This window comes from Triticum urartu, chromosome 7, assembly GCF_003073215.2.
Source record: "Triticum urartu cultivar G1812 chromosome 7, Tu2.1, whole genome shotgun sequence".
In the NCBI taxonomy this organism is placed as follows: domain Eukaryota; kingdom Viridiplantae; phylum Streptophyta; class Magnoliopsida; order Poales; family Poaceae; genus Triticum; species Triticum urartu.
This window is the reverse complement of record NC_053028.1, coordinates 39,051,978-39,078,052: the sequence shown is the minus strand read 5'-3', so window position 1 is coordinate 39,078,052 and position 26,075 is coordinate 39,051,978. Positions and strand designations below refer to the sequence as shown.

The 26,075-nt window shown below is 47.7% G+C and overlaps 1 pseudogene; it reads left to right on the top strand.

Moving 5' to 3' along the window:
- Positions 1 to 311: 311 nt before the first annotated feature.
- LOC125518272 lies at positions 312 to 8,392 on the top strand (annotated as a pseudogene).
- The last annotated feature ends 17,683 nt before the right edge of the window (positions 8,393 to 26,075 follow it).

Sequence of the window (26,075 nt, the reverse complement as noted above, 5' to 3'; positions counted from 1 at the left end):
TCACCAACTCTAGATTGCTTAACATCTCTATGATGTGTAAGTGGATTTGGAAAATTGCCCAGGGGGCGTCCGGACTCTGGGTTGATCTCCTTAAGGCCAAGTACTTCCCCAACGGGAATTTCTTTGAAGGTAGAGCAAGCGGCTCGCCTTTTTGGAATGATCTCCAGACGATCAAGTTGGCCTTTGCCTTGGGGGCTAAGTTCTTGATTGGAGATGGGCGATCGGAGCGATTCTGGACAGATCTTTGGATAGGCGCCCGCCCCCTATGGGAAGAATTCCGTGACCTGTACGACATTGCCGTAGACCCAGGCATGTCGGTGGCTGACGCGCTGCGTACGACCCCTTCGGAGATTCATTTCAAACGCGAACTTCAGGGGACAGAGCAGGCCAGTGTTGTAGCCCTGCGGCAGTTGATTGACCGGGTGGTGCTCTCGGACCAACCGAACGCGGTGAGCTGGGCGCTCACCAGCTCTGGGAAGTTCTCGGTCAAGTCTCTATACCGCAAGCTGTGCCAGGGGCCATCGCAGCTGGTGGTGGCAGGGCTTTGGACCGCGCGGTTGCCACTGAAGATCAAACTATTCCTTTGGCAAATGTTCCGCGATAAGCTTCCCACTTCCCTGAACGTGGCCAAACGGAATGGGCCGGCCAATGGGCCTTGTGCATTGTGCGGGGACCCAGAGGACGCGAACCACGCCTTCTTTCGGTGCCCCTTAGCGCGGTTTGCGTGGAGCGCAGTGCGGTCCGCGGCTGGTGTCCAGTGGGACCCACGCTCAGCTGCAGAGCTTATCCACATTTTAGGTGCGCTGCAAGGCTCAACGAAACGAGTCGTGTGGACCTGTGTCGGAGCTCTTCTATGGTCCTTGTGGCTAACTAGGAATAAACTCGCGATCGAGGGGACCTTGCCAAAACATCCGGCTAATATCATCTTCAAATGCAATCTTCTTTTGCAGCAGTGGAGTCCGTTGGGGAGGCGCAAGGATGCTGATTTGATCAAGACAGCGCAACATCGAATTCTGCAAGTGTATGCGGCGGCTAGGGAGCCATAACTACGGTGGTCGACGTAGTCTCTTTTGAGTGCTTGACGAGCCTGCGTGCTCAGTACGGGCGATGCCTTGTAACGCGACAGTAACTTTATCTTCTCCGCTTGATCATGGTAGTGGCCCGATGGGGCTTTTGGGTGATGTAAGACTTATTGGTATGACTCTGCCGTTGGGCTTTATTAATTTAAAGCCGGACGCATCTGGCGTCTTCGTTCTAAAAAAAGTATTTATTGCTAAATTTCGACCATAAATTTAACTAAAAAAATAATAATGCATGTCACCAAAAATTATATTGTTGGATTCGTATTTGAATATAGTTTCCAATGATACTATTTTTGGTTACATGCATTAAAATTTTATTAGTTAAATTTAAGGTCAAATTTTGGCACAAAATGCAAGGGGGACCAATAACCAGGACGAATGTAGTAAAACATATTAAGGTAGAGCACTTAAATGAGAGCAATGGCACTATGACAGTACTACATAGATTGACTTGTCTTGTCTTGATTGGCCGCAATAATGACGTTGTGAGTAGGTGATTAAATTTGATAGTGCATTGCTTCTTGATTTTCTTAAACAAATCCTTGTGTTGTTGCTGGTCCCATGAATAGGCACATTAGGGCATCTCTAATGGTTGTAGCATAGTTGTTGGTATACTTTGCTACTCCCTCCATCACAGTTTAAAGGGCGTACCTCACATCTCTCTGGGCCCAAGGTTGCTAGCGATTGGTAGGAATAACCGATGCATTGGAGTTGCGGTAGTTAAGGATATGCGCCTAATTAATCGCCAAACAAACACATAGTAACCTCCCCATCCAGTAAAAGAAGGAAACCATCGCATGCATTGATGGAGTAATTTCAGTTCACACCATGCATGCGCACCAGGAAGGCAAACGGAAGGAGTTAATTCCTCCCAAAACGATGCAGTTAATAGGCTAATTAATGACATGCGCCCTATTTCCCTCTAATTGTGAAAAATTCTGGTTTTGAAGATACGCCCTTTAAACTGTGATAGAGGAAGTACATAGGATTTTTTATGATGTGTCATACAATAAATGAGGAAAGAGAGGAAGGTTGCATGTACATAAACCAATACCACTTGCACCAATGTAGAATAAGAGAGCACCTTATTTATTATCTCACATTCTATTAGGTAAACAAGATACAACGTATTGGAGTTGTTGTATGTTAAAGTATTGATTGATGACATGACATATTTTACGAACAAGTTAACATACAAACTATTGAAGATGCCCTTATGTGGTACTCAGCTAGAATTGGCCTTGCCTGAAACTTCAATGGTCGTTGATTTTTTATTGGTTTTCCTAGATGGATGCGCCTGTTCTTTTTCCTATGCACTTGGCAACCAGAGTGGAAGTTGACTATTCTAGTTCATTTTAATTTCATCTTTGTCAGCTCCTATGTTTAACACTATTAAAATAATAGTGCCATGTTTCTGTGAACGATATAAGCAGAGGAGGGACCGAACAGTGTTCAGCCCCATTTTTTCGCGAATACGCAAAGCTTGCGTATCATTGCATTGATAGAAGAAGTTAGAATGATTACAGAAGGTGGTACAACACATGACACGAACACAAGAGGCGTGAACATGGTGCCCGAAACGGATAGATGTAAGATGCACGACCCAAACAAAGAAGAGCACGGCTAAACTCGACGACTAGAGAAGCAAACCAATCTACAACTAGACGATCAAAACTCTGAAGCCGGCAGCGAGGATGCCGCGACCAACCAAGACAACGCCTTCATGAAGGAGAACGACACCGAGACGCCGTCGTCGTCCAATCCAGAAACCCGAACCTAGGGTTTCTTTTGATGCTCGAAGAGGGGCACGGAACGGCCATGACAACGCCTCCAGGAAGGGGACGACACCCGCGGGTGTCGCCGTTGCCAGCACAAGATGTAGGCTTTCACCCTGGACAATTCCACGCAATCCCAAGCCATCGGAATACGAGTCGAAGAGGGGGTCGTCGAGTGTAGGCCGGTGTTGCGACTGCAGGAAGGGGAGCCACGCGCGATGCCAAAGGAGGCACTGTGCATCGCCGGGCGCGCGAGCTTCAGAGGAGGACAAGGATGCGTGGATGCGTGGCTGCGCGGGATGAGAGGAAGTGGGGATGGGACAGTGACCATAGCCCCGGACAAGCCAGGATCCGGAAAGAGCGTGGATTTGGGCCACCGGGACCGGAGCAGCAGGGGCGCCGGCGGGCGCAGGGAACCAAGACACCGTAGGGTGATGATGTTGCAGATATGCCGACGAGCCAAAGAGCCAAGAGAGCCGGAAAGAGCGCAACTTTCGAGGCTCGTCGGGTCCGAAGCCGCACTGGCCGGCAATGGACGCAGGAAGGGGACGCAGGTCCATGGCCGCCAGGCCGAAGCCGCCCCTGCAGGGGGATGGGGACGAGGTGGAGGTGTCGAAGTGGACTCGCGCGCAGCCAAACCCACGACCGGCGTGCCACAGGAGGCAGACGCCGACTGCACAACCCCAGCCATCCATGGCCGCCTCCCCAGAAGGCCGACTTGAAACTCACGCGGGGGGGGGGGGGGGGGGGGGGTCTGAGCAGGGGGAGCCGCAGCTAGCAGGGCCTCGCCAAGGCCGGCCGCCTGGAGTGCCGCAGCTAGCCGGAGAGGATGTCCAGATCATGTCAGGGCGGACAGGGCACCATCGGTGCTGAGATGCGGCTGCGACAGTCCACCCGCGCCGCTAGCGAACAGGGTAGGCCGGCACCGCCGCCGCTAGAGGAGGCCGCCGCCGCCAACTCAGATCTAGCGCGGGAGGGCAGAAGGGACGGTGGGAGGAGGAGGGACAGCCCCGCCGCCGCAATCCCAAGGTCCGGCGTGGCTTCGTCGGCCGACCCTACGACGGCGGCGGCGCGGGGGTGAGCGGGGAAGGGGTGACAGGACGCCGGCGGCTGGGTTCCACCCGAGTCGCCTGGCTCGGGCGACGCGGGGGTCGGGGGGTCAGGCCGGCTCTCCTCCTCGTTAGTTTAGGATCCCCATCTTCTTTCTGAATGGGGAGCAAAAAAGGCAGCAACGAGCGCGCTAAACTTTGCGGCTCATCCTACATTCCTTTTTCAGTAAAGGGGTAAGGAAATGCCGTTTGCTGATCAATAAAGCTCTATTCTTCCAACCAAAGGACAAAAATCATGAGGGTGGATTTTCTATTCTCGAGTGTACTACTCCCGAGTTTACAGAAACCAGAAAGAACAATATCAAATGTGATCCAAAAATTCTGATTTTTTTTGACATGAAACATGAACAAATGTTTTAGGTTGTCGTAAAATTTCATCCGGAAATAACATTCGAGCAGCTCTAGACAACAAAAAATCATCTTGTATAAAATGGAAAAAACATTGACTGGTGATCTTGTTATTTTTGGTGAGATCTTGTCGAATGTTATTTGTTGATGAAATTTTGCAAGTATCTAAAACAATTTTTCATGTTTGATGTCACAAAAAATCAGATTTTTTGGATCAGTTTTGAAAGGTGTTTTGTCAGTTTTTTCAAAATTGTTGTGTAGTACACCAGAGTGTAGCCACACCTTTCCGTAAAGACATAACCAACTGATTCTTAACAGTTAGCTACTGGTGTAATAACGACTTCATATCACTGCCTACGTACTACCTAGGTCTTGTATTTTCTAAGAGCAAGACCCTGCTAAGCAAAATATCCTAGATTTTTCCAGACCCACTTTGTGCATCATTTGTTCTATCCCTACACATTACAGATTTCCAGGCTGGCTATGTATACTATTCGTTCTCCTCGCAAAAAACAAAAAATGTATACTATTCGTCCTATCTCTACACACAAGAGATTCAGATTTTTCCTGTCTATGTATACTATTCTTCATATCTCTACACACTAGAGATTCAGATTTTATTGGTTCACGCATATAAGGATCAGCAATAGATTACTGAAACCAGAACATGAAGTATCGAGCTTTGCTGGTGTCTTCTTCTCCATCCACTTGATTGCTTTATTTACCAAAGTCATCTTGCTTGTCAAATATGATTTGCTTGGACTGCTAATAGATTGCACAAATTGCATTGTTTTTCAACTTTGTAAAGTGGAAGGCGAGTTAGCCGCGCACCTTCTCTGCAAATGCCAATAGTCCATGCGCATTTGGATGATGATATAGTTTTGGCATGGCTTCGATGGCTTGGACCTCAACCCTTGGAGTGCTTTCACTTTGTCAAAGAGTAGTCCACCTCAGTGTGCCTCCCAAATGGTTTCAGTGGCAGGGCCGTGTCCTTCCTTTTTTTTTGCCACGGCGTGAGAAATTCGGAACGAGTGTACTATTCATGTCTTATATGGTATCTCAACCACGCCTACTGTGGACATCGCAATAATCAAGTAGGAGGCCACCCTTTGCGTTTTGGCCGCCGCGAAGCATTTCGAATTAGCAGTTCAGCTTACTACTACGAGAGACCACCCAAAAGACATCTTCATCAGCTCAATTCAGATCCTCGACATCAGCCACTGTGTTGTTGATCCCTTCTCGGCCTCTGCTTTGGACGCGTAATGTCTCGGCGACCGCTGTATGTCTTGTCTGAAAATCTATTAGATGCAGAGGGTTGTGTGCACATGACATCAAAGTGTTCCAATATTTTTGCTGCCCTTTTATTTTATTTTTCATCAGAACCGCCAATACAAGGAAAGATTTCTACTTTAGCCCACTAAAACACACTTCTTTGAGACTTGGGAATTTATTTTCATGTTCATTAAAAATGGTTCAAATCTACCGCATCGCCGTTGGATGCTCGATCGTATTCTATGGAGAGGAGTCATGCTTTGGGAGCAAACAGTGGGGACTCCCAATTGTGGCGAGGCCACTCACCACGACTGTTGCATCATTGCATCGTTGCACAAAGAAATGAAACGTCTGTTGCATGAGACACTGCTTCTCCCAAGTTTAATGGCCCTGTAAATATCGATTTGTCTCGTCTTAATGGCGCTGTGATTAGATGCGGTAGTGCTTCTTTCCACTTTGCTTACTTTCGTCCTTCTTTTTTTCCGAAAGGGAGAATACTCGCGGTCTCTGCATCAAGCAATGGACACAACCATTTTATTAAACTAGCACATATGCCCGTGCGTTGCAACGGGAGAAAAATAAGATGACGCCCCTGACTCAATCATGCACTAATCATACACGTAAACATTCATGATCAAGATCAGAGACTCACCGGAAGATATCAAAAATCATAAACTGAAATTTCTGTTGCAGGGACAACATTGAACTATTTTCTGGGCGACCAGATCAACAGGGCGGAGGTTCTCTTCTTGGGCGTCGGATGCTTTCTGATTGCAGCCTGCCTAGGCTCACTTGTTCACTCCTCCAATGCTGCTGACAACCAGGAGAAGCTATTAAACTCCAGAAACTCTGCTGGGTAGAATCTCATCTCTGCTTCCTTCCCCAGCGCCTTATTCATTTGATGAAAATAATGAATGAGCTTCTTCCTTTTCACCAAGATTTTACTTGTAGATATCTGAATATTTTAGCTAATCTACTGCTTGTAACTGGAAATCCAAACCAAATTTACAAGTTTCGGCACAAGTACGCCGTGCAGTGCACTGCATCTGAGGATCACTTTGCTGAATTCTTCACAGGAACACTGCAAAGTAAGATCTCACCCAGCACCTTCTTCAAGAAGAAGGTAACAACTTGTGTATCAATAATCAGGTGAAAATGATGATCTACTGGTCTTCTTAATAATAGTCTTTCAATCGAGAACATAGGAACCAAAGGATTGTGAAGCAGCAAAGCCTGCAGTACCATATAAAGCCGTGGAGAAAGCCGAGGCAGGAACGGCAGATTTCCTCGTCGACCTCGAGGACAAGAGATCAATCAAGGTTCTCGGGTCCAATCCAACACGCTGGTGGGGCTGGCGATCGTGATGTTCGCGGGGGTATGCTATGCTACTCGCTGTTCGCGCCGGCGTTCAACCTGGCGACCAACGATCAGTGGCACAAGCTGCGCGACGGCGTGCCGCACCTGGTGGTCTACACCGCCTACTTCTACTTCTGCCTCTCCTACCTGGTGGTGGGCGTGGCGCTCAACGTGTTGTGCCTCTACCGCCCCTTGACCGGCGTGCCGCGATCCACGATCCACACTGCGGGCTTACGGCGGCGACCGGGAGGGGAGAGGGGGATGGCGCTGCTGGCGGGTCTGGTGTTCGGGCTGGGCAACGCGTTCGCGTTCATGGCCGGGTACGCGGCGGCGGACTCCGTGCAGGGGCTGCCGCTGGTGAGCAGAGGCGGAACCAGGATTTCTCAAAGCTTAGGACTAAAATTAACTGACTAATTATAATGTCAAATACTACGCACATCAATGTGCATTATAAGTATGACAATAAATCACATTCAAGATGACATAAAAATTCATTATTATCACGAGAGGAAGATCCATAAAAGAAATAGTTTAATAAAGTGTATCATTGCAAACCTGGTTTGGTACCGAATTAGTGAAGACTTGCTTAATTCAAGGCCCTCGTTTCTTCACCAGCAATAGTAGAAGGACCTGGATCTGCAAACATAAAATCAAGACACTGGACATAAACTAAATCAATTGTTCGTATAAAGTATCTAATTTCCTGACAAACAATTTAATAAAATTGACTAAATAAATAAAACTCACTAAGTTTGGCTGGTATAAAGGAATTAGGGATAACCGAATTTGATGATACAGATTACATATTACCTGTGCAACACACTAGCACAAAGTGCGGTCCTGGGTGTGTGCACTTCAAATCAAAAATAGATTGCGAAGAACAAGAGGCGGGAGGCCAGGGCACTGGACCCGGCGGCCGGTGCGGCGGGGAACCGCCAATCGCGGGTTGACATGTTTTTTTTTCTTTCTTGATTGACTTGATCGACGAGCGATCAGGCTACAGATCGAAGCGTACCGTCGATTGGTTTTCTGTTCGATTGATGGAGTTGGGCTAATGGGTTGAAGCCTTGAAGGCCTGTACGTCTATGTGAAGCCTGGGGCTGGATTTGTATGTATCTCGGATTCTGAATTTTTTTCTACTATGTGTACAAGTGCTACTTGGGCCACGCCTGGGGCTACAGCCCCAGTTGCCCAGGCCTAGTTTCGCCCCTGCTGGTGAGCATGCGCTGGGGCGTGTTGCTGTTCGGGGAGTACCGCAGGTCGTCGAGGAGGGCCTACACGCTGCTGGAGAGCATGCTCTTCATGTTCGTCGTCGCCATGGCCGTGCTCATGGCCTCGTCCGCGCACAGGAAGCCGCCCTGACGCAACCACTGCTGCTCATGCATGGCATGCCAATGGGGACCTTGTACGTGTAGCAACGGCGGAGAGGATACTACCCTTGCAAGTTCTTGGACGAGGACGGATGTTGTGTGTATGTAATTCCGACAAGTGCGATGCAGTACTTGTACCAGAGATCAGAAACGTGGCATCCCGTGCGTACGTGCGGCGAGGGCAGACGCCCAGAGTTGACTTTCGGGAACAAACGCGCGCATGCATCTCTGGGCACCGCTGACCGACGTGAGCTCCCCTCGAGGACCGCTGGGGCTTGCCGTCGGGACGGCCGCGAGGACGTGGATTCATCCATGCATCTTCCCTTTTCTTCTCCTCAAAATTCATTCATCTCTGCGACCTTCTCTCCTCCAGTTAGTAAGACCACCGCCAATTCTAGCTAGCTGCTCCGGTGACTCCGTCTCTCTCCTCCTTGAGACGAACGCCGGAGTCACCCGCAAAAAAAAAAAAGACACGAACGGCGGAGCCCAGAATCTCGTTGCCGCCGCCGACACAATTCCTCGCGCCTCCTTCCTCTCCGATCAGCACCGGCAGATCGTCGACTCCTGCAGCTCAAAGACCGCATCTTTTTCCTCCTCCTTCCTTAGAACATCTCCACACGCATCCCTAACAGGCCCTCTAGGCGACTTTTCCCGCGCCGGCGCCAAAAAAAAACGCCCCAGTCGTGTCGCAGGACAAAGAAATCCGCCGGCTCGGCCCGTTTTTAGGCCCGGCGATCGCAGGCCAAACCCAGCGCACTTGAGGGCGCTCGGGGGCTCCGGCACAAAGAAAAAGCATGTCTGGCCCACACCGTCGGTGAAAAGTCAAGCCTATGTTGCAGATTCACCTCCCACCCCCCGCGCGCTCGGCCGACAACCGGCTGATCCCGGCGCCCACCGCCCAGCACCGCTGGATAGCCCATTCCCCGCCGGGAAAAGAGCAGAGGTTTCGCCGAGGCAGCCTCTTCACCACTGGTTGGGTGATTTTTCCGGCGCTCCGGCCGCGAAGGGGCAGTGTAGTGGCAGGTGCGCGCCCACCGCGCCCGTAAGGTGTTCGGCGATTTGCCTGCCTCGGCAATGGACTCAGACGACGAGGAGGCACTCGCCGCACTGCTGGAGGAGGAAGCCGAGGCCGACGTCTAGGAAGAGGAACATCTCATGGTCCTCGCCGGCATCTCCGCCCTGCTGGCGAGCAATGAAAGGCCGGGCCCGGTGGCTCAGCACCTGGGCGGATGAAAGCAAAGAACCGACATCATCTCGAAGGCTACTGCATGCTCTACTCCACTATTTCGCCGACGCTCCACTGCACGGTGACAAAGTATTTCAGCGTCGTTATCGGATGAGCCGAAAGCTTTTCCTTAGAATTATGAATTCCATCCGGGAGTTCGACAGCTACTTCAAGTGCAAGAAGGATTGCACCGGCAAACTTGGATTCACCTCAATCCAGAAGTGCACGACAGTGATGAGGATGCTTTCATACAGAGCTCCTGGTGATTCACTCGACGACTCTGGACGCATGGCCGAGTCCACCACCATAGAGTGTTTCTACAAGTTCTGTCGGGCAGTGGTGGCAGTGTTTGGACCGTAATACTTGCGAACACCCAATTCGAAAGACACTGCTCGAATCCTAGCACATAATGCAGCAAGAGGATTTCCTAGGATGCTTGGAAGCATCGACTGGATGCATTGGAAATGGAAGAACTGCCCATTTGCTTGGCAGGGGATGTACAAAGGCGCCAAAGGCGGTTGCAGTGTGGTACTTGAGGCGGTGGCCACACAGGGCCTCTGGATTTGGCACTCCTTCTTTGGTATGCCAGGAACTCACAATGACATCAAAGTGTTGTAGTGTTCTCCTGTCTTTGCCAAGCTTGTTGAAGGTCATTCTCCTCCGGTGAACTTCGAGGTTAATGGGCGGCACTACAACAAAGGGTACTACCTAGCTAATGGCATCTATCCGAGATGGTCTACATTTGTGAAGACTATCTCAAACGTTGTGCCAGGAGGCAAGAAGTCCCACTTTACCATGGTGCAGGAGGCTTGCAGGAAGGATGTCGAGCAGGCATTTGGTGTGCCCCAATCTCGATTTGCTGTTGTCCGGTACCCTGCTCAGACCTGGTCGAAAAATCAAATATGGGAGATCATAACTCGCTGTGTCATCTTGCACAGCATGATCATCGAGAGCGAGCAGGAAGAGCCAGTGTTTGACACTGAACCATACTACAGGCAGGATCATCTAGCCGAAGTTGATCACCAGCTACCGGCAACCTAGACTGTCTACCTCAGTATGCGTCAAGAGATCCGAGACCCACAGGTGCATCATCAACTACAGCAGGATCTGTTAGAGCACCTATGGAGGATGAAGGGCGACACCTATCTCGACGTGTGATGAAATATGAGTTGAACTATATAATTTGTATTGAGCTATCTGTTGTTGCACTATTTTGTTGAACTATTTGATTTTCTGTGATGAACTATGTGGAAAAAAAATTATTTATGTTGAGAATTCAACGCCGAACCACGCTGAATATGGACCGTTTCTCGCCGAAAGTGGGCTGAAAAGCGGCCAGGAATGGGCCGATATCGGCGACCTGGGGGCGACGGCTGGATGCCCAACCGCCCCTAGCGCCGAATCTACCGACGACTCGCCCCCAGGCGGCGATTTTTATGCCTCCTGGGGGGCCAACGGTTGGAGATGCTCTTATTTAGCACGCCACGCCACGCCAGCAACGAGAGAACCGGCGGGCGGGCGCAGGCGTGCAAGCGACCGAGCATCTGATTGAGGCACACCACACAGGGCCTCCTATCCTCTCCTCCCCTAGTTCCAACCATGCATGCAGGGACCTACTCAATTAATCATGTCGCCGCCGACCTTCTGCAACCGATCATGGCCTCTAGCAACCCCACCTTCCGTTGGAGCTCCATACCCATGGCAGGGACACCGACGCTGGTCCACACCCACATGGAGGTAGCTCCTCCAGCCCGCACGGGGTAGCTTCTGCCTTCGATCTAACCCGCCGCGACGTCCTCTTCACCTCAAATAGGTCTATGAAAAGACAGACATATTCAAATATGGATCCTATACCACTGGTAGAAAAATGGCCTGTTGTCCCGGTTCGTAAGTGCCTTTTGTCCCGGTTCCTGAACTGGGACTAAAGGGTCGGTACTAATGCCCTGTCCCTTTAGTCCCGGTTCAATCCAGAACCGGGACAGATGGGCCTCCACGTGGCCTGTGCGCGGAGTCCAGGCAGGAGACCCTTTGGTCCCGGTTGGTGGCACCAACCGGGACCAATAGGCATCCACGCGTCAGCATTTCTGTGGCTGGAGTTTTTGTTTTTTTGAAGGGGGGGGGGGTGGGGGTTTTGGGGGGTTAATTTAGGTGTTTCATATATTGTGTTAGCTAGCTATAATTAATAGAGAGAAGTGTCCTCTCTTATGTCCGTGCTTGGTCGACGCTACGTACTATACATACGTATAGAGAGGACTAGATACGCTAGCTAGCTTGTAAGCAAACGAAGGAAACAGAAGATCATCATGAACATATATGCATACAGAGAGAAGTGATATCGACCACCTCTCCTTCTCCGAGAGATTGGTCGAACAACAAGTTCTCGTATATCTATCCGACACTACATGCTACATATATACAATAATTATCTCTTACAAATATAATCATATGGACTCATGGTCCACATAGTATTCTCCATCTTCAGCGATGACGTGGTCAAGAAAGAATGCCGCCAATTCCTCTTGAATTGCTCGCATGCGAGCTGGTGCTAGGAGTTCATCCCGCTTCCGAAACATGTAATTTGAAGAAGGGGGTCAATACATATATATATGAATGAATAAACTCAACACAAATGATGGTAATAAAATAAAATTGTGAATGTTGTTATTTACATACTTTATATTGTTCGTCAGTGTAGCCCTGCTCACAGGTCGTGTGGCGGATGGACTCGCAAACGTAGTATCCACAGAAATCATTCCCTTGTTCCTGCCACAACCACTTTACAAGAAATAGAGGTCAATCAAACTAATAAGCAAGAATGCCAAATGGTATTGATGAAACTAGCGCTTGAATCAATAGGAGATGCGCGGAACATGCTACTGTAGTACTTACTTTCGGGTGTCTAAATTGCAGCTTCTTCGGGAGTCTTGGAGCTTTTTTGGAGAATTTTTTCCAAACCCTGCCAGACAAAGAAAACAATTACGTGATATATCAGGAAATGAACAAAGTTGCTGATATGGTGGATAATGATCGATTTAACTTACTTCTCGAGCATTTGAGTCATGTCTGCATAGTCCTGGGATCTTTTCGTCTTGAGTCTAAGACGGTTACTAGTCCCTGCATAAGCTTAATCTCTAGGAGAATATAGTGGTAACTGCACACGCATGCATAACTCATCAATTACATTACTATAACCTTGACTAATATATAAGGGAAACCGAATACGCACAAGACAGTAACACTCACCTGAAGTTGTAAGGAAAGAGTATTATATCTTTGTTTTCATTTATTACCAACGATCTTAGCAAGTTGGCCTCGGTATCTGCAGCATGAAATTTAACCTGAGTTGCATCTATGAGATATGTGTTAATGAACCCAATATCACCGACTTGTCTTTTCTTCAATTCGGCGATCTTCAATCTGCATAATATAGTGAGGATGATTATAAATACATGCAATGAAAGAGTTGCGCTATATAGAGAGACTTAATGACAAAAGTAGTACTACTTACAGACAGTAGCAGGTGACCGTTGTTTTATCAAGGGCCAATTGATTGAAAAACTGAAAGAACTCCTCAAATGGAACAGGCAACAGTTCAATTCCAACAAGGTCATGCTCCTTTTTAACTTTCACATACAAAGTACTCCTCCCCCCAGAGTCTCTGCAGATTTTCAAGTACCAATCATGCAATCTTTGCATCATCGTTGATAGAGATCTTTCATCTTTGACGAGAGGCTTCCCGTACTCGTATCTTTGTATCTGCACCTCCATGAAATCATAATGTACATCGTCGGGCAGGTAATCGCCAAGATTGCTATAACCGGGCACCATCCTCGGATCATCAGCGACGTTGTCGCTAGGCACCTTGAGCGGGGGGCACGATTGCTTCGCTTGTTCGCCGAGCTGGGCAATTTGTTTCCCAGCTCGTCGTTCTTTCAGCCTTTGATCACTGACAGTACTTCCCGACCGCTCCGCTTCGGCAAATTCCTTTCCAATAATGCGCTCATAGTTTCCTTTTAGCGGAGACTTGGGTGGTTTTGTCAGGGCAGCCAGAGTGCGCTTCGCTTTCACCGGATCTACCTTCTCCTACGGAGGTGGATGTTTCTTTGCTTTCACCCCTTCAAAGTAGTTCCTCACTTCTTCTCGTGCGATCTCGGCGTTCTCCTCCGGGGTCCTCTCGTATGGTAACTTCTCTGGAGTCTTCAGAGAAGGACCAAATCTACATTTCCTCCCGCCTCTGGCTGTACTGCTAGACGCCAGCAGAGCAGACGGAGCGGTTGTCTTCTTTACTTGCTTACGAGGCGGAGGAGAAGGACTACGATGCGCCGGAGCAGCCGGAGCGGCGGCAGGTCTCTTCCGCCCTTGCTGACGAGGCGGAGAAGGAGGAGGTTGGCTGCTCGGGCGCGTCGGCGCAGGAGGAGAAGGAGGCGGAGTGCCGCCACGCGCCGGAGAAGGAGCCGGTCGAGTGCCCTGATCGTCACTCGCCGGAGGAGGAGGCGGAGTGCCCTGACTCGCCGGAGGAGGAGGCGGCGGAGGAGGCGGTGGAGGAGGCGGAGTGCCCTGACTTGACGGAGGAGGAGGAGGAGGCGGAGGCGTCCAGTTCGGAAGGTTGATGAGCTCCTTCCGCCATAGGCATGGAGTCTTCAAAGCAGACCCCAGCCTAGTCTCCCCTTCACCGGTAGGGTGGTCAAGCTGGAGGTCCTCAAACCCCTCCGTTATTTCATCCAGCATCACCCTAGTATATCCTTCTGGAATCGGCCGGCAGTGAAAAGTTGCGCCGGGTTCAGTAGGATAAACAGAGCCAACAGCTGCCTTGACCTTCAAATTCATCCATTGCGTCATAAGGTGGCAATTTTGAGACTCCGTGATAGGATCCACGGGATAGCTAGCAGGAGCTGTCAAGGCATGCTCCGGCTGAAGCAGCTCGGTGGAAGCCACGCTGCTTCTCCGCTAAGATGGCGGGGTAGCTTCGGGGGAAGCTTCGGCAGTACCTTTGCTGCGATTTGCTTCTCATTCCTCTATCGCTTGTACCCTTTCTTGCAGCGCCTGCATTTGGGTCTGCTGCAATTTTTTCCTCCTCTCCTGGGATTTGTAACCGCCTGCGTTCGGAAACCCAACCTTCCACGGAATGGAGCCTGGCGTGCCTCGTGTCCGTCCAGGGTTCTCAAGATTCCCGAGGGCCATTGTGAGCTCGTCGTTCTCTCTGTCTGGAAAGAACGTCCCTTGCTGCGCTGCTTCGATATACTGCTGAAGCTTCTTGACTGGTATGTCCATTTGATCGTTCATCCAAATGCACTTCCCTATTACAGGGTCCAAGGTTCCGTCAGCCCCGAAGAACCAAGTCCGACAACGGTCTGGCCAGTTAATTGTCTCTGGTTTGATCCCTTTTTAAACCAGATCATTCTCAGTCTTGGCCCACTTAGGCCGGGCTACGAGGTAGCCACCTGACCCCGTGCGATGGTGATGCTTCTTCTTCGTAGCATTTTGCTTGTTTGTCGCCGACATCTTCTTACTCTTTTCCAATGTCTTGTGGGCCACAAATGCAGGCCAGTGATTTCTGATGTTCTCATATCTGCCCTTGAATTCTGGTGTCTCTTTATTTTCGACAAACTTATTCAGCTCTTTCTTCCACCTCCTGAATAGTTCTGCCATCCTCTTAAGAGCAAAAGACTTGATTAATTGCTCTTTAACTGGCTTCTCTAGATCATCCTCTCGCAGTAGGGTGAAATTTGACTTTAGCTCAGTCCAAAGATCATTTTTCTGCATATCATTGACATAAGACACCTCAGGGTCTTCTGTAGCCGGCTTTAACCATTGCTGAATGCTGATCGGGATCTTGTCCCTAACCAAAACCCCACACTGAGCAGCAAATGCGCTCTTTGTCCGGAGGGGTTGAATCGGTTGGCCATCGGGCGCGATTGCTATGATCTCAAACTTTTCATTGGGTCACCGGAGCCATCCTCACGGTCTCCTTGCACCGGCATTAGGTCACCGGAACCATCATAATCATAGCCAGCTGCTTCCAGACCATCGGTGTCGTTGAGAAACAACGAGACGACGGCATCACTTCCTCGTGCGATTATGTCCCCCAACAACTCTTCTTGTACTTCCTCTCAGGCGGTGTCCATAGTTTCTACAAATATTGACAACATGGCAATTATTATTCAATCATGAAAGATGGATATATTAGTGGCAAACGTAGAACTAATATTAATTAGTGGCCTCGACGCTGCTTCTCTAGGGTTTGGGGTGGCCTCGACGCTGCTTCTCTAGGGTTTGGGGTGGCCTCGACAACGCTTCAAGGATAAAAAAAGAAGAGGAAGAAGAAAGAAGAAAAAAAAAGAGGAGAAGAAAGAATAGAGGAGTAAGAACTCCTCTATTCTTTCTTCTCCTCTTTTTTTTCTTCTTCTTCCTCTTTTTTTATCAGGAACGAGGGTCGTCGAGGGTCACCGAGCGGTAGAGGAAACCCTAAATAGCAAGTATCGTGGGTGTGAGATACATGTGGCCGTCGGTGTCGGACACTACATCCACGTCCCACAAGTGATGTGGGCGTCGAAGCCCGCGTCACTTGTGGGACGTGGATGTAGTGTCCGACACCGACAGCCACATGTATCTCACATCGACGATACTTGCTATTTAGGGTTTCCTCTACCGCTCGGCGACCCCTCGAGGGTCAGGGTCCGCCAAACGGTAGAGGAAACCCTAAATAGCAAGTATCGTGGGTGTGAGATACATGTGGCCGTCGGTGTCGGACACTACATCCACGTCCCACAAGTGACGCGGGCTTGAAAAAAAAAGAGGAGAAGAAAGAATAGAGGGAGATCTTCTCCTCTATTCTTTCTTCTCCTCTTTTTTTTTCTTCTTCCTCTTCTTTTTTTTCCTCTTCTTTTTTTATCCTCTTCTTCCTCTCATGTTTGACGACCCTCGACCCCTCGGCGACCCTAGACCCCCTCTCGACCCCCTCATGTCGAAGTTATCGGGTAGGGGGTATATCGACAACGACATACCCGATACATACATACATACATACATATCACATGCATCCATACATATATGAACAAAATTAATATCTACTAATTAACAACCTAAATAAAAAACTAATACATATAGGAAGAAGAAGAAAAAAGAAGAGAAGAAAGAATAGAGGAGGAGAAAGAATAGAGGAGAAGACTTCCTCTCCTCTTCTTCTCCCTCTTCTTCCCCTTCTTCCTCGCCTCTCTCATGAATGTTCGACGACCCCCCTCCCCCCCTCATCATCATCTATCATCCCCCCTCTCATGTTCAACGACCCTCGACCCCTCGGCCGCCCTCTCGACACACCCACGACCTAAAATGACCTAAAATGAAAATAACCTAAAATGCACTAAAGTTATCGACGACCCTCTCGACACATCCACGAATAAGAAAATATATCATCTTCTTCATCTCCTCTTCTTTGCATATTCACATAGCCACATACACATACATAGCCACATACATATTCATCTATGAATAAAAAAACATCATAGGTACAATTCATATCGACATTCATACATACATGAAAAAAATTATATGAACATCGTGAACAAAAAGATCATCGAGCAAAATTATTTTCCATGAACATACATATAGCCACATTCATATAGAACTTTTGCATATATGAACATATATAGATGATTTTCTAAAAATGTAACTTTTGCATATAAACAGAGAGCCACGGCGGCAATGGGTGGCGTCGTCGGCGACGGGGATGGGAAAGGGGGGATCTCACTGGGGGTGGGCGGCGACGGGGAGAGGAGGCCAGCGACACGAAGGAGGACGGCGGGCTCGGGGATGCCGTCGACAGGGACAGCATGCACGGGGCGCGCGGCACGCGGTGACGGGGACGACGGGCTCGGGGTGGCACACGGCGACGGGGACGGCGGCGGGCTCGGGGCGGCACACGGCGACGGGGACGAGGAGGCGGGGCTCGGGGCAGGGCGGACGGCAGCGGGCTCGGGGCAGGGCGGCCGGCGACGGCGACGGGGCGCGGCAACGGTGACGGGGCAGGGCGCGGCGACGACGACAGCGACAGGGCGCGGCGACGGCGACGAGGCAGGGCGCGGCGACGGCAAGCACGCGGGGATGGGGCAGGGCGCGGCGACGGCGACGAGGAGGACGAGCAGCCTGGCGGCGTCGGCGATGGGGAATGGAGCAGTTGGCGAAATTTTCGCAAGTGTGGGCTTATATAGGCGGACCTATGGTCCCGGTTCATCGCACGAACCGGGACGAATGCGCACCTATGGTCCCGGTTGGTGCTACAAACCGGGACCAAAGGCCTCTTTTTGGCAGCCCAAAGGGCGGGAAGCAGAGGCGTTTGGTCCCGGTTGGTCGCACCTACCGGGACTAAAGGGGGGCATTCGTCCCGGTTGGTGTTACGAACCGGTACCAATGCACCCCTTTAGTCCCGGTTGGAGCTACCAACCAGGACCAAACGCCCTGTGCTGGCGCGGTGTGGTCGTAAGTTTAGTCCCTCCTCGCTAGTTGAGAGGGGCTCGGAGTGGTTTATAAGCCTCGCTGCCACATCCCTCTCGAGCTCCTCTCTATTGCAGGCTTACGGGCCTAATCTGTGCATTGATATGCCTGTTGGGCCTGCTAGGCCTTCTGCGGGCCTGAATCCTGGCCCATGTAAGGGTTTCTAGTCGTATTCAGGCCGTGGAGGCCTAGTAGGTGGCATTTTTTTTCTTCTTTTGTTTTCTTTTTTGCTTTTTATTTTTTTATTTGTATTAAATACTTATAGTTTTTAGTGATTTCTTTTTGCTTTTAGGTCATAAAAATTATAAACTCTCTATTAGTGCCATTAGTTTTAAAATTTGATTTTTTTGTTTTCTTCTTTTGTTTTCTTTTTTGCTTTTTTTATTTGTACTAAATACTTATAGTTTTTTAGAGATTTCTTTTTACTTTTAGGTCACAAAAATTATAAACTTTCTGTTAGTGCCATTAGTTTTAAAATTTGAATTTTTTTGTTTTCTTCTTTTGTTTTATTTTTTGCTTTTTATTTTTTTATTTGTACTAAATACTTATAGTTTTAAAATGTATGTGAAGCACTAGTTTATGAATAACTTAATATTACAGTGTTTTATCATTATACTCTATTTAGTAATTTTAGGTTATTCTTAAGTTGAACAAAAAATACTAGAGGTTTATAAAAACTTTTTAGTTGATTCCTTTTGCTTTTTTGAGCTATAAGACCCTGAAATTGAAAAGCATTTCAAATGAACTCCGAAAAGGTTGAAAGTTGGCATGGTATCATCATTTCACCCACATAGCATGTGCAACAAAGTTGAGATGGTTACGGCAAAAACTGGATGCACTTCGTGTACAAAACGGACAATCTCTTTTGAAGTATCGGGGTTTCGGACGAAAGATCATCTGTTACAAAGGGATTTCATTTTCTTTAACTTATTTGAACTCCATATTTTTTCTGTGTTCAAAATGCACCATTCAAAGACACATCATCAATTTTCAACCCTTTCTGACTTCATTTGTTATTTTTCATGCATTTACTGATTTTTTGAGCTATAAGACCCTGCAATTAAAAAGCATTTCAACTGAACTCCGAAAAGGTTGAAAGTTGGCATGGTATCATCATTTCACCCACATAGCATGTGCAACAAAGTTGAGATGGTTATGGGAAAAACTGGATGCACTTCGTGTACAAAACGGACAATCTCTTTCGAAGTATCAGGGTTTCGGACGAAAAATCATCTGTTACAAAGGGATTTCATTTTCTTGAACTTATTTGAACTCCATATTTTTTCTGTGTTCAAAATGCACCATTCAAAGCCACATCATCAATTTTCAATCCTTTCTGACTTCATTTGTTATTTTTCATGCATTTACTGATTTTTTTGAGCTATAAGACCCTGAAATTGAAAAACATTTCAAATGAATCTCCGAAAAGGTTGAAAGATGGCATGGTATCATCATTTCACCCACATAGCATGTGCAACAAAGTTGAGATGGTTACGGCAAAAACTGGATGCACTTCGTGTACAAAATGGACAATCTCTTTCGAAGTATCAGGGTTTCGGACGAAAGATCATCTGTTACAAAGGGATTTCATTTTCTTGAACTTATTTGAACTCCATATTTTTTCTGTGTTCAAAATGCACCATTCAAAGACACATCATCAATTTTCAACCCTTTCTGACTTCATTTGTTATTTTTCATGCATTTACTGATTTTTTGAGCTATAAGACCCTGAAATTGAAAAACATTTCAAATGAACTCCGAAAAGGTTGAAAGTTGGCATGGTATCATCATTTTACCCACATAGCATGTGCAACAAAGTTGAGATGGTTACGGAAAAAACTGGATGCACTTCGTGTACAAAACGGACAATCTCTTTCGAAGTATCAGGGTTTCGGACGAAAGATCATCTGTTACAAAGTTGGCATGGTATTATCATAATAGTTGCGGGATAAAGTCTTCACTTTTTCTTCGCTTGTGTCATTTGCTTATTGCGCCGTAACCATGGATAATCTTCATCGTTTATCAGGATGCTTGGGTCAGCCTTGACATTGAAGGGAGGAATTTCATGAAACTTTTCATAATCTTCAGACATGTCTGTCTTGCCGTCCACTCCCAGGATGTCCCTTTTTCCTGAAAGAACTATGTGGCGCTTTGGCTTATCGTATGATGTATTCGCTCCCTTATCTTTTCTTTTTCTCGGTTTGGTAGACATGTCCTTCACATAGATAACTTGTGCCACATCATTGGCTAGGACGAACGGTTCGTCAGTGTACCCAAGATTTTTCAGATCCACTATTGTCATTCCGTACTGTGGGTCTACCTGTACCCCGCTGCCTGACAGATTGACCCATTTGCACTTAAACAAAGGGACCTTAAAATCAGGTCCGTAGTCAAGTTCCCATATGTCCACTATGTAACCATAATATGTGTCCTTTCCGCTCTCGGTTGCTGCATCAAAGCGGACACCGCTATTTTGGTTGGTGCTCTTTTGATCTTGGGCGATCGTGTAAAATGTATTCCCATTTATATCGTATCCTTTGTAAGTCAATACAGTCAAAGATGGTCCCCTGGACAACAAGTACAACTCATCACAAACAGTGTTGTCACCTCTGAGACGTGTTTCCAACCAACTGCTGAAAGTCCTGATGTGTTCACATGTAATCCAGACGTCGCACTGCTCCGGGTGTTTGGAGCGCAGACTGTTCTTGTGTTCATCGACATACGGGGTCACCAAGGTAGAGTTCTGTAGAACTGTGTAGTGTGCTTGAGACCAAGAATATCCGTCCCTGCATATTATTGAGTCACTTCCAAGAGTGCCTTTTCCAATCAGTCTCCCCTCATACCGCGATTTAGGGAGACCTATCTTCTTAAGGCCAGGAATGAAGTCAACACAAAACCCGATAACATCCTCTGTTTCATGGCCCATGGAGATGCTTCCTTCTGGCCTAGCGCGGTTACGGACATATTTCTTTAGGACTCCCATGAACCTCTCAAAGGGGAACATATTGTGTAGAAATACGGGCCCAGGATGACAATCTCGTCGACTAGATGAACTAGGACGTGCGTCATGATATTGAAGAAGGATGGTGGGAACACCAGCTCGAAACTGACAAGACATTGCGCCACATCACTCCTTAGCCTTGGTACGATTTCTGGATCGACCACCTTCTGAGAGATTGCATTGAGGAATGCACATAGCTTCACAATGGCTAATCTGACGTTTTCCGGTAGAAGCCCCCTCAATGCAACCGGAAGCAGTTGCGTCATAATCACTGGCAGTCATGAGACTTTAGGTTCTGAAACTTTTTCTCTGGCATATTTATTATTCCCTTTATATTCGACGAGAAGCCAGTCGTGACCTTCATACTGAGCAGGCATTCAAAGAAGATTTCTTCCTCTTCTTTCATAAGAGCGTAGCTGGCAGGACCTTTATACTGCTTCGGAGGCATGCCGTCTTTTTCGTGCAAACGTTGCAGGTCCTCCCGTGCCTCAGGTGTATCTTTTGTCTTCCCGTACACGCCCAAGAAGCCTAGCAGGTTCACGCAAAGGTTCTTCGTCACGTGCATCACGTCGATTGAAGAGCGGACCTCTAGGTCCTCCCGTGTCTTCCCGTACACGCCCAAGAAGCCTAGTAGGGTAGGTCCCAAAATATAGATTTCTTCTTCCACATGGGTGCGTGTCCCTCAGCGTCATTCGGAACAGCTAGTCCACCGGGACCCTTTCCAAAGATTACGTGTAAATCATTGACCATAGCAAGTACGTGATCACCGGTACGCATGGCGGGCTTCTTCCGGTGATCTGCCTCGCCTTTGAAATGCTTGCCTTTCTTTCGACATTGATGGTTGGTCGGAAGAAATCGACGATGGCCCAAGTACACATTCTTCCTGCATTTGTCCAGGTATATACTTTCAGTGTCATCTAAACAGTGCGTGCATGCGTGGTATCCTTTGTTTGTCTGTCCTGAAAGGTTACTGAGAGCGGGCCAATCGTTGATGGTCACGAACAGCAACGCCTTAAGGTTAAATTCCTCCTGTCTGTGCTCATCCCATGTACGTACACCATTTCCATTCCACAGCTGTAAAAGTTCTTCAACTAATGGGCTTAGGTACACATCAATGTCGTTGCCGGGTTGCTTAGGGCCTTGGATGAGAACTGGCATCATAATGAACTTCCACTTCATGCACATCCAAGGAGGAAGGTTATACATACATAGAGTCACGGACCAGGTGCTGTGATTGCTGCTCTGCTCCCCGAAAGGATTAATACCATCCGCGCTTAAAGCAAACCATACATTCCTTGGGTCCTTTGCAAACTCATCCCAGTACTTTCTCTCAATTTTTCTCCACTGCGACCCGTCAGCGGGTGCTCTCAACTTCCCATCTTTCTTTCGGTTCTCACTGTGCCATCGCATCAACTGGGCATGCTCTTTGTTTCTGAACAGACGTTTCAACCGTGGTATTATAAGAGCATACCACATCACCTTCGCAGGAACCCTCTTCCTGGGGGGCTCGCCGTCAACATCACCAGGGTCATCTCGTCTGATCTTATACCGCAATGCACCGCATACCGGACATGTGTTCAGATCCTTGTATGCACCGCGGTAGAGGATGCAGTCATTAGGGCATGCATGTATCTTCTCCACCTCCAATCCTAGAGGGCATACAACTTTATTTGCTGCGTATGTACTGTCGGGCAATTCGTTATCCTTTGGAAGCTTGTTCTTCAATATTTTCAGTAGCTTCTCAAATCCTTTGTCAGCCACAGCATTCTCTGCCTTCCACTGCAGCAATTCCAGTACGGTACCGAGCTTTGTATTGCCATCTTCGCAATTGGAGTACAACCCTTTTTGTGATCCTCTAACATGCGACCGAACTTCAACTTCTCCTTTTGACTTTCGCATTGCGTCCTTGCATCGACAATGACCCGGCGGAGATCATCATCATCGGGCACATCGTCTGGTTCCTCTTGATCTTTAGCAGCTTCACCCGTTGCAGCATCATTGGGCACATCGTCTGGTTCCTCTTGATCTTCACCAGCTCCCCCCATTGTAGAATCATCGTATTCAGGGGGCACATAGTTGTCATCGTACTCTTCTTCTTCTTCGTCTTCCATCATAACCCCTATTTCTCCGTGCCTCGTCCAAACATTATAGTGTGGCATGAAACCCTTGTAAAGCAGGTGGGAGTGAAGGATTTTCCGGTTAGAGTAAGACCTTGTATTCCCACATTCAGTGCATGGACAACACATAAAACCATTCTGCTTGTTTGCCTTAGCCGCATCGAGAAACTCATGTACGCCCTTAATGTACTCGCAGGTGTGTCTGTCACCGTACATCCATTGCCGGTTCATCTGGATGCATTATATATAATTAAGTGTCCAAATTAATAGAAGTTCATCATCATATTAAAACCAAAGAGCATACATAGTTCTCATCTAACAACATATAGCTCTCCAGAGCATCTAATTAATTAAACCATACATTGAAACTATGTAAAACATTTCAATGCGAAAACAAATGCGATCATAATCGCAAACAAGGTAACAATTGATCCAACGGTATAATGATACCAAGCCTCGGTATGAATGGCATATTTTGTAATCTTTCTAATCTTCAAGCGCATTGCATCCATCTTGATCTTGTGATCATCGACGACATCCGCAACATGCAACTCCAATATCATCTTCTCCTCCTCAATTTTTTTTATTTTTTCCTTCAACAAATTGTTTTCTTCTTCAACTAAATTTAACCTCTCTACAATAGGGTCGGTTGGCATTTCTGATTCACATACATCCTACATAAATAAAATCTATGTCACGTTGGTCGGCATAATTTTCATAAACAATAAATGAACCAATAGTTATAAAGATAATATATACCACATCCGAATGATAGACAGGACGAGGGCCGACGGGGGCGGATACCAAAACCATCGCACTATATAAGATGCAATAATAAAAGTAAGAAAATAATACAAGTATCTATGTAAACATACAAGTAAGAATATTTTTCCTTTTAGAAATAAGATAAGAACAAGAGGCTCACCACGGTGGTGCCGGCGATGAGCTCGGCACGGGTGATCGACGGCAGTGAAGACGGGGACGGGGCGTGACGGACCGCTAAACCTAGACAAATATTGTGGAAAATGGAGCTTGGAGGTCGAGCTTGGAGAGGAGAAAGCTTAAGTAGTGTGGCTCGGGCATTCCATCGAACACCTTGTGTGCATAGGAGGTGAGCTAGAGCACCACCAAGCCCTCTCCCCCTCGGCCAGAAAAAAACAGAGCAGTGTGCTCTGCTCTTACGCGAGGGGGTATATATAGGCACTTCATTGGTCCCGGTTGGTGGCATGAACCGGGACTAAAGGGGAGCCTTTGGTCCCGGTTCAAGCCACCAACAGGGACCAATGGTGGTGGGCTAGGAGCGAGGCCCATAGGTCCCGGTTCATCCCACCAACCGGGACCAAAAGGTCCAGATGAACCGGGACCAATGGCCCACGTGGCCCGGCCGGCCCCCTGGGCTCACGAGCCGGGACCAATGCCCCCATTGGTCCCGGTTCTGGACTGAACCGGGACTAATGGGCTGACCCGGCCTGGACCAAAGCCCTGTTTTCTACTAGTGTACAATGGAGGATTCCGATGAGAGTACGTACGCGCGCTTCCGAGATCCCTACGCCCAGACAGGGACGTGGTCACGTGGGAACCTACGAAAACAATAAGGCGAACGCTGCAACGGATCTAAGAACTATGTGATGGTTGCCCAAGACAAACGACCTAGACCTATACTTCTTTTAAATCACAGCCGTCAATCTTTATAGTTAACATAAAATCAACGGATATAAATAGGTGACAGATGGAGAACTACGAAAGGCTCCATTTTTAATATTAGGTAAAGAGTAAAGATAAAGTAGCAATAAAGTACGAGGCTCGGATTTTCCACAGCCCAATATGTGGAAGCACTGCCTGACGGGTGGGGTCAGCATCAAGGTCCAACAAGACCATGCAAACGGTCACCACTCTGTATCTCCACTCGCAGCGATGGTTCCCTCGCCGCAGGCGCCACCACGCCGCCGCCTACAGTAGTACACCATGCTCCGCTTCCAGAAGTACATCATCACCCAACTGCTCCCTTCTTCCTCTGCCTCCACCATATCCTCTCTCCGCCACCTCATCTCCGCCGCTTTGCCATCGAGGACTACCTCATACACTTTATATAACTACTAGATGTTCACCCTAAATTTCCCTTTCCAGAAAAACAGTCAAAGCAGAAAAATAATGTTTACCTCCTCTCAAGAACATGACATACTGTACCGATGAACAAAGCTGCATATTGCTTAACTATCGTATGTAAGTACAAGAAATTTAGTAGGAAACTTTGTATCGAATACCTACATGTGCAGGTTGCTTAATCCGATCAAAACATTTTTAGCACAAAAATATTTCTCTACTCTCCTTGGGTTGTAAAACTTTCCCATACATTTTTATCACTAGAATGTGATATGTCAAATAAAAATGGTGAAGACTTAATTTTTATAACTTCGACAAATTTGAGAAATTATAGTCACGATAGACTGCCAGACACAACTACAATAATTGTCAAGTTTGTAGGAAAATTTGACAATGTGTGGGGTCAAATTTCACTGCGTTAGGCCCGCTAGAAGTTTCTACTTGTCTCCTTTTCTTTCCAAGGTTGAAAGAAATTACAGTCAGGCTTTCTTTTTGTACGTGTAGACAAAACTTGATATAGAAGAGACTGTTAGAGAGATCTGAAGAACTGGAATAACACCAAAAAACTAGACATGGATAGGGTTGCGTGGAAGTCAGCTATCCACGTGCCAGAATCATAAGTTAGTTTCGAGATCTTATGGATTTCAGCTTTAGCCTACTCCAATTTGTTTCGGACTAAAATTGTTGTTATTGTTGTTGTTGCTGTTGTTGCTGTTGCTGCTGCTGTTGTTGTTGTTGTTGTTGTTGGTGGTGGTGGTGGTGGTGGTGGTGGTGGTGCTGTTGTTGTTGTTGTTGTTGTTGTTGTTGTTGTTGTTGTTGTTGTTGTT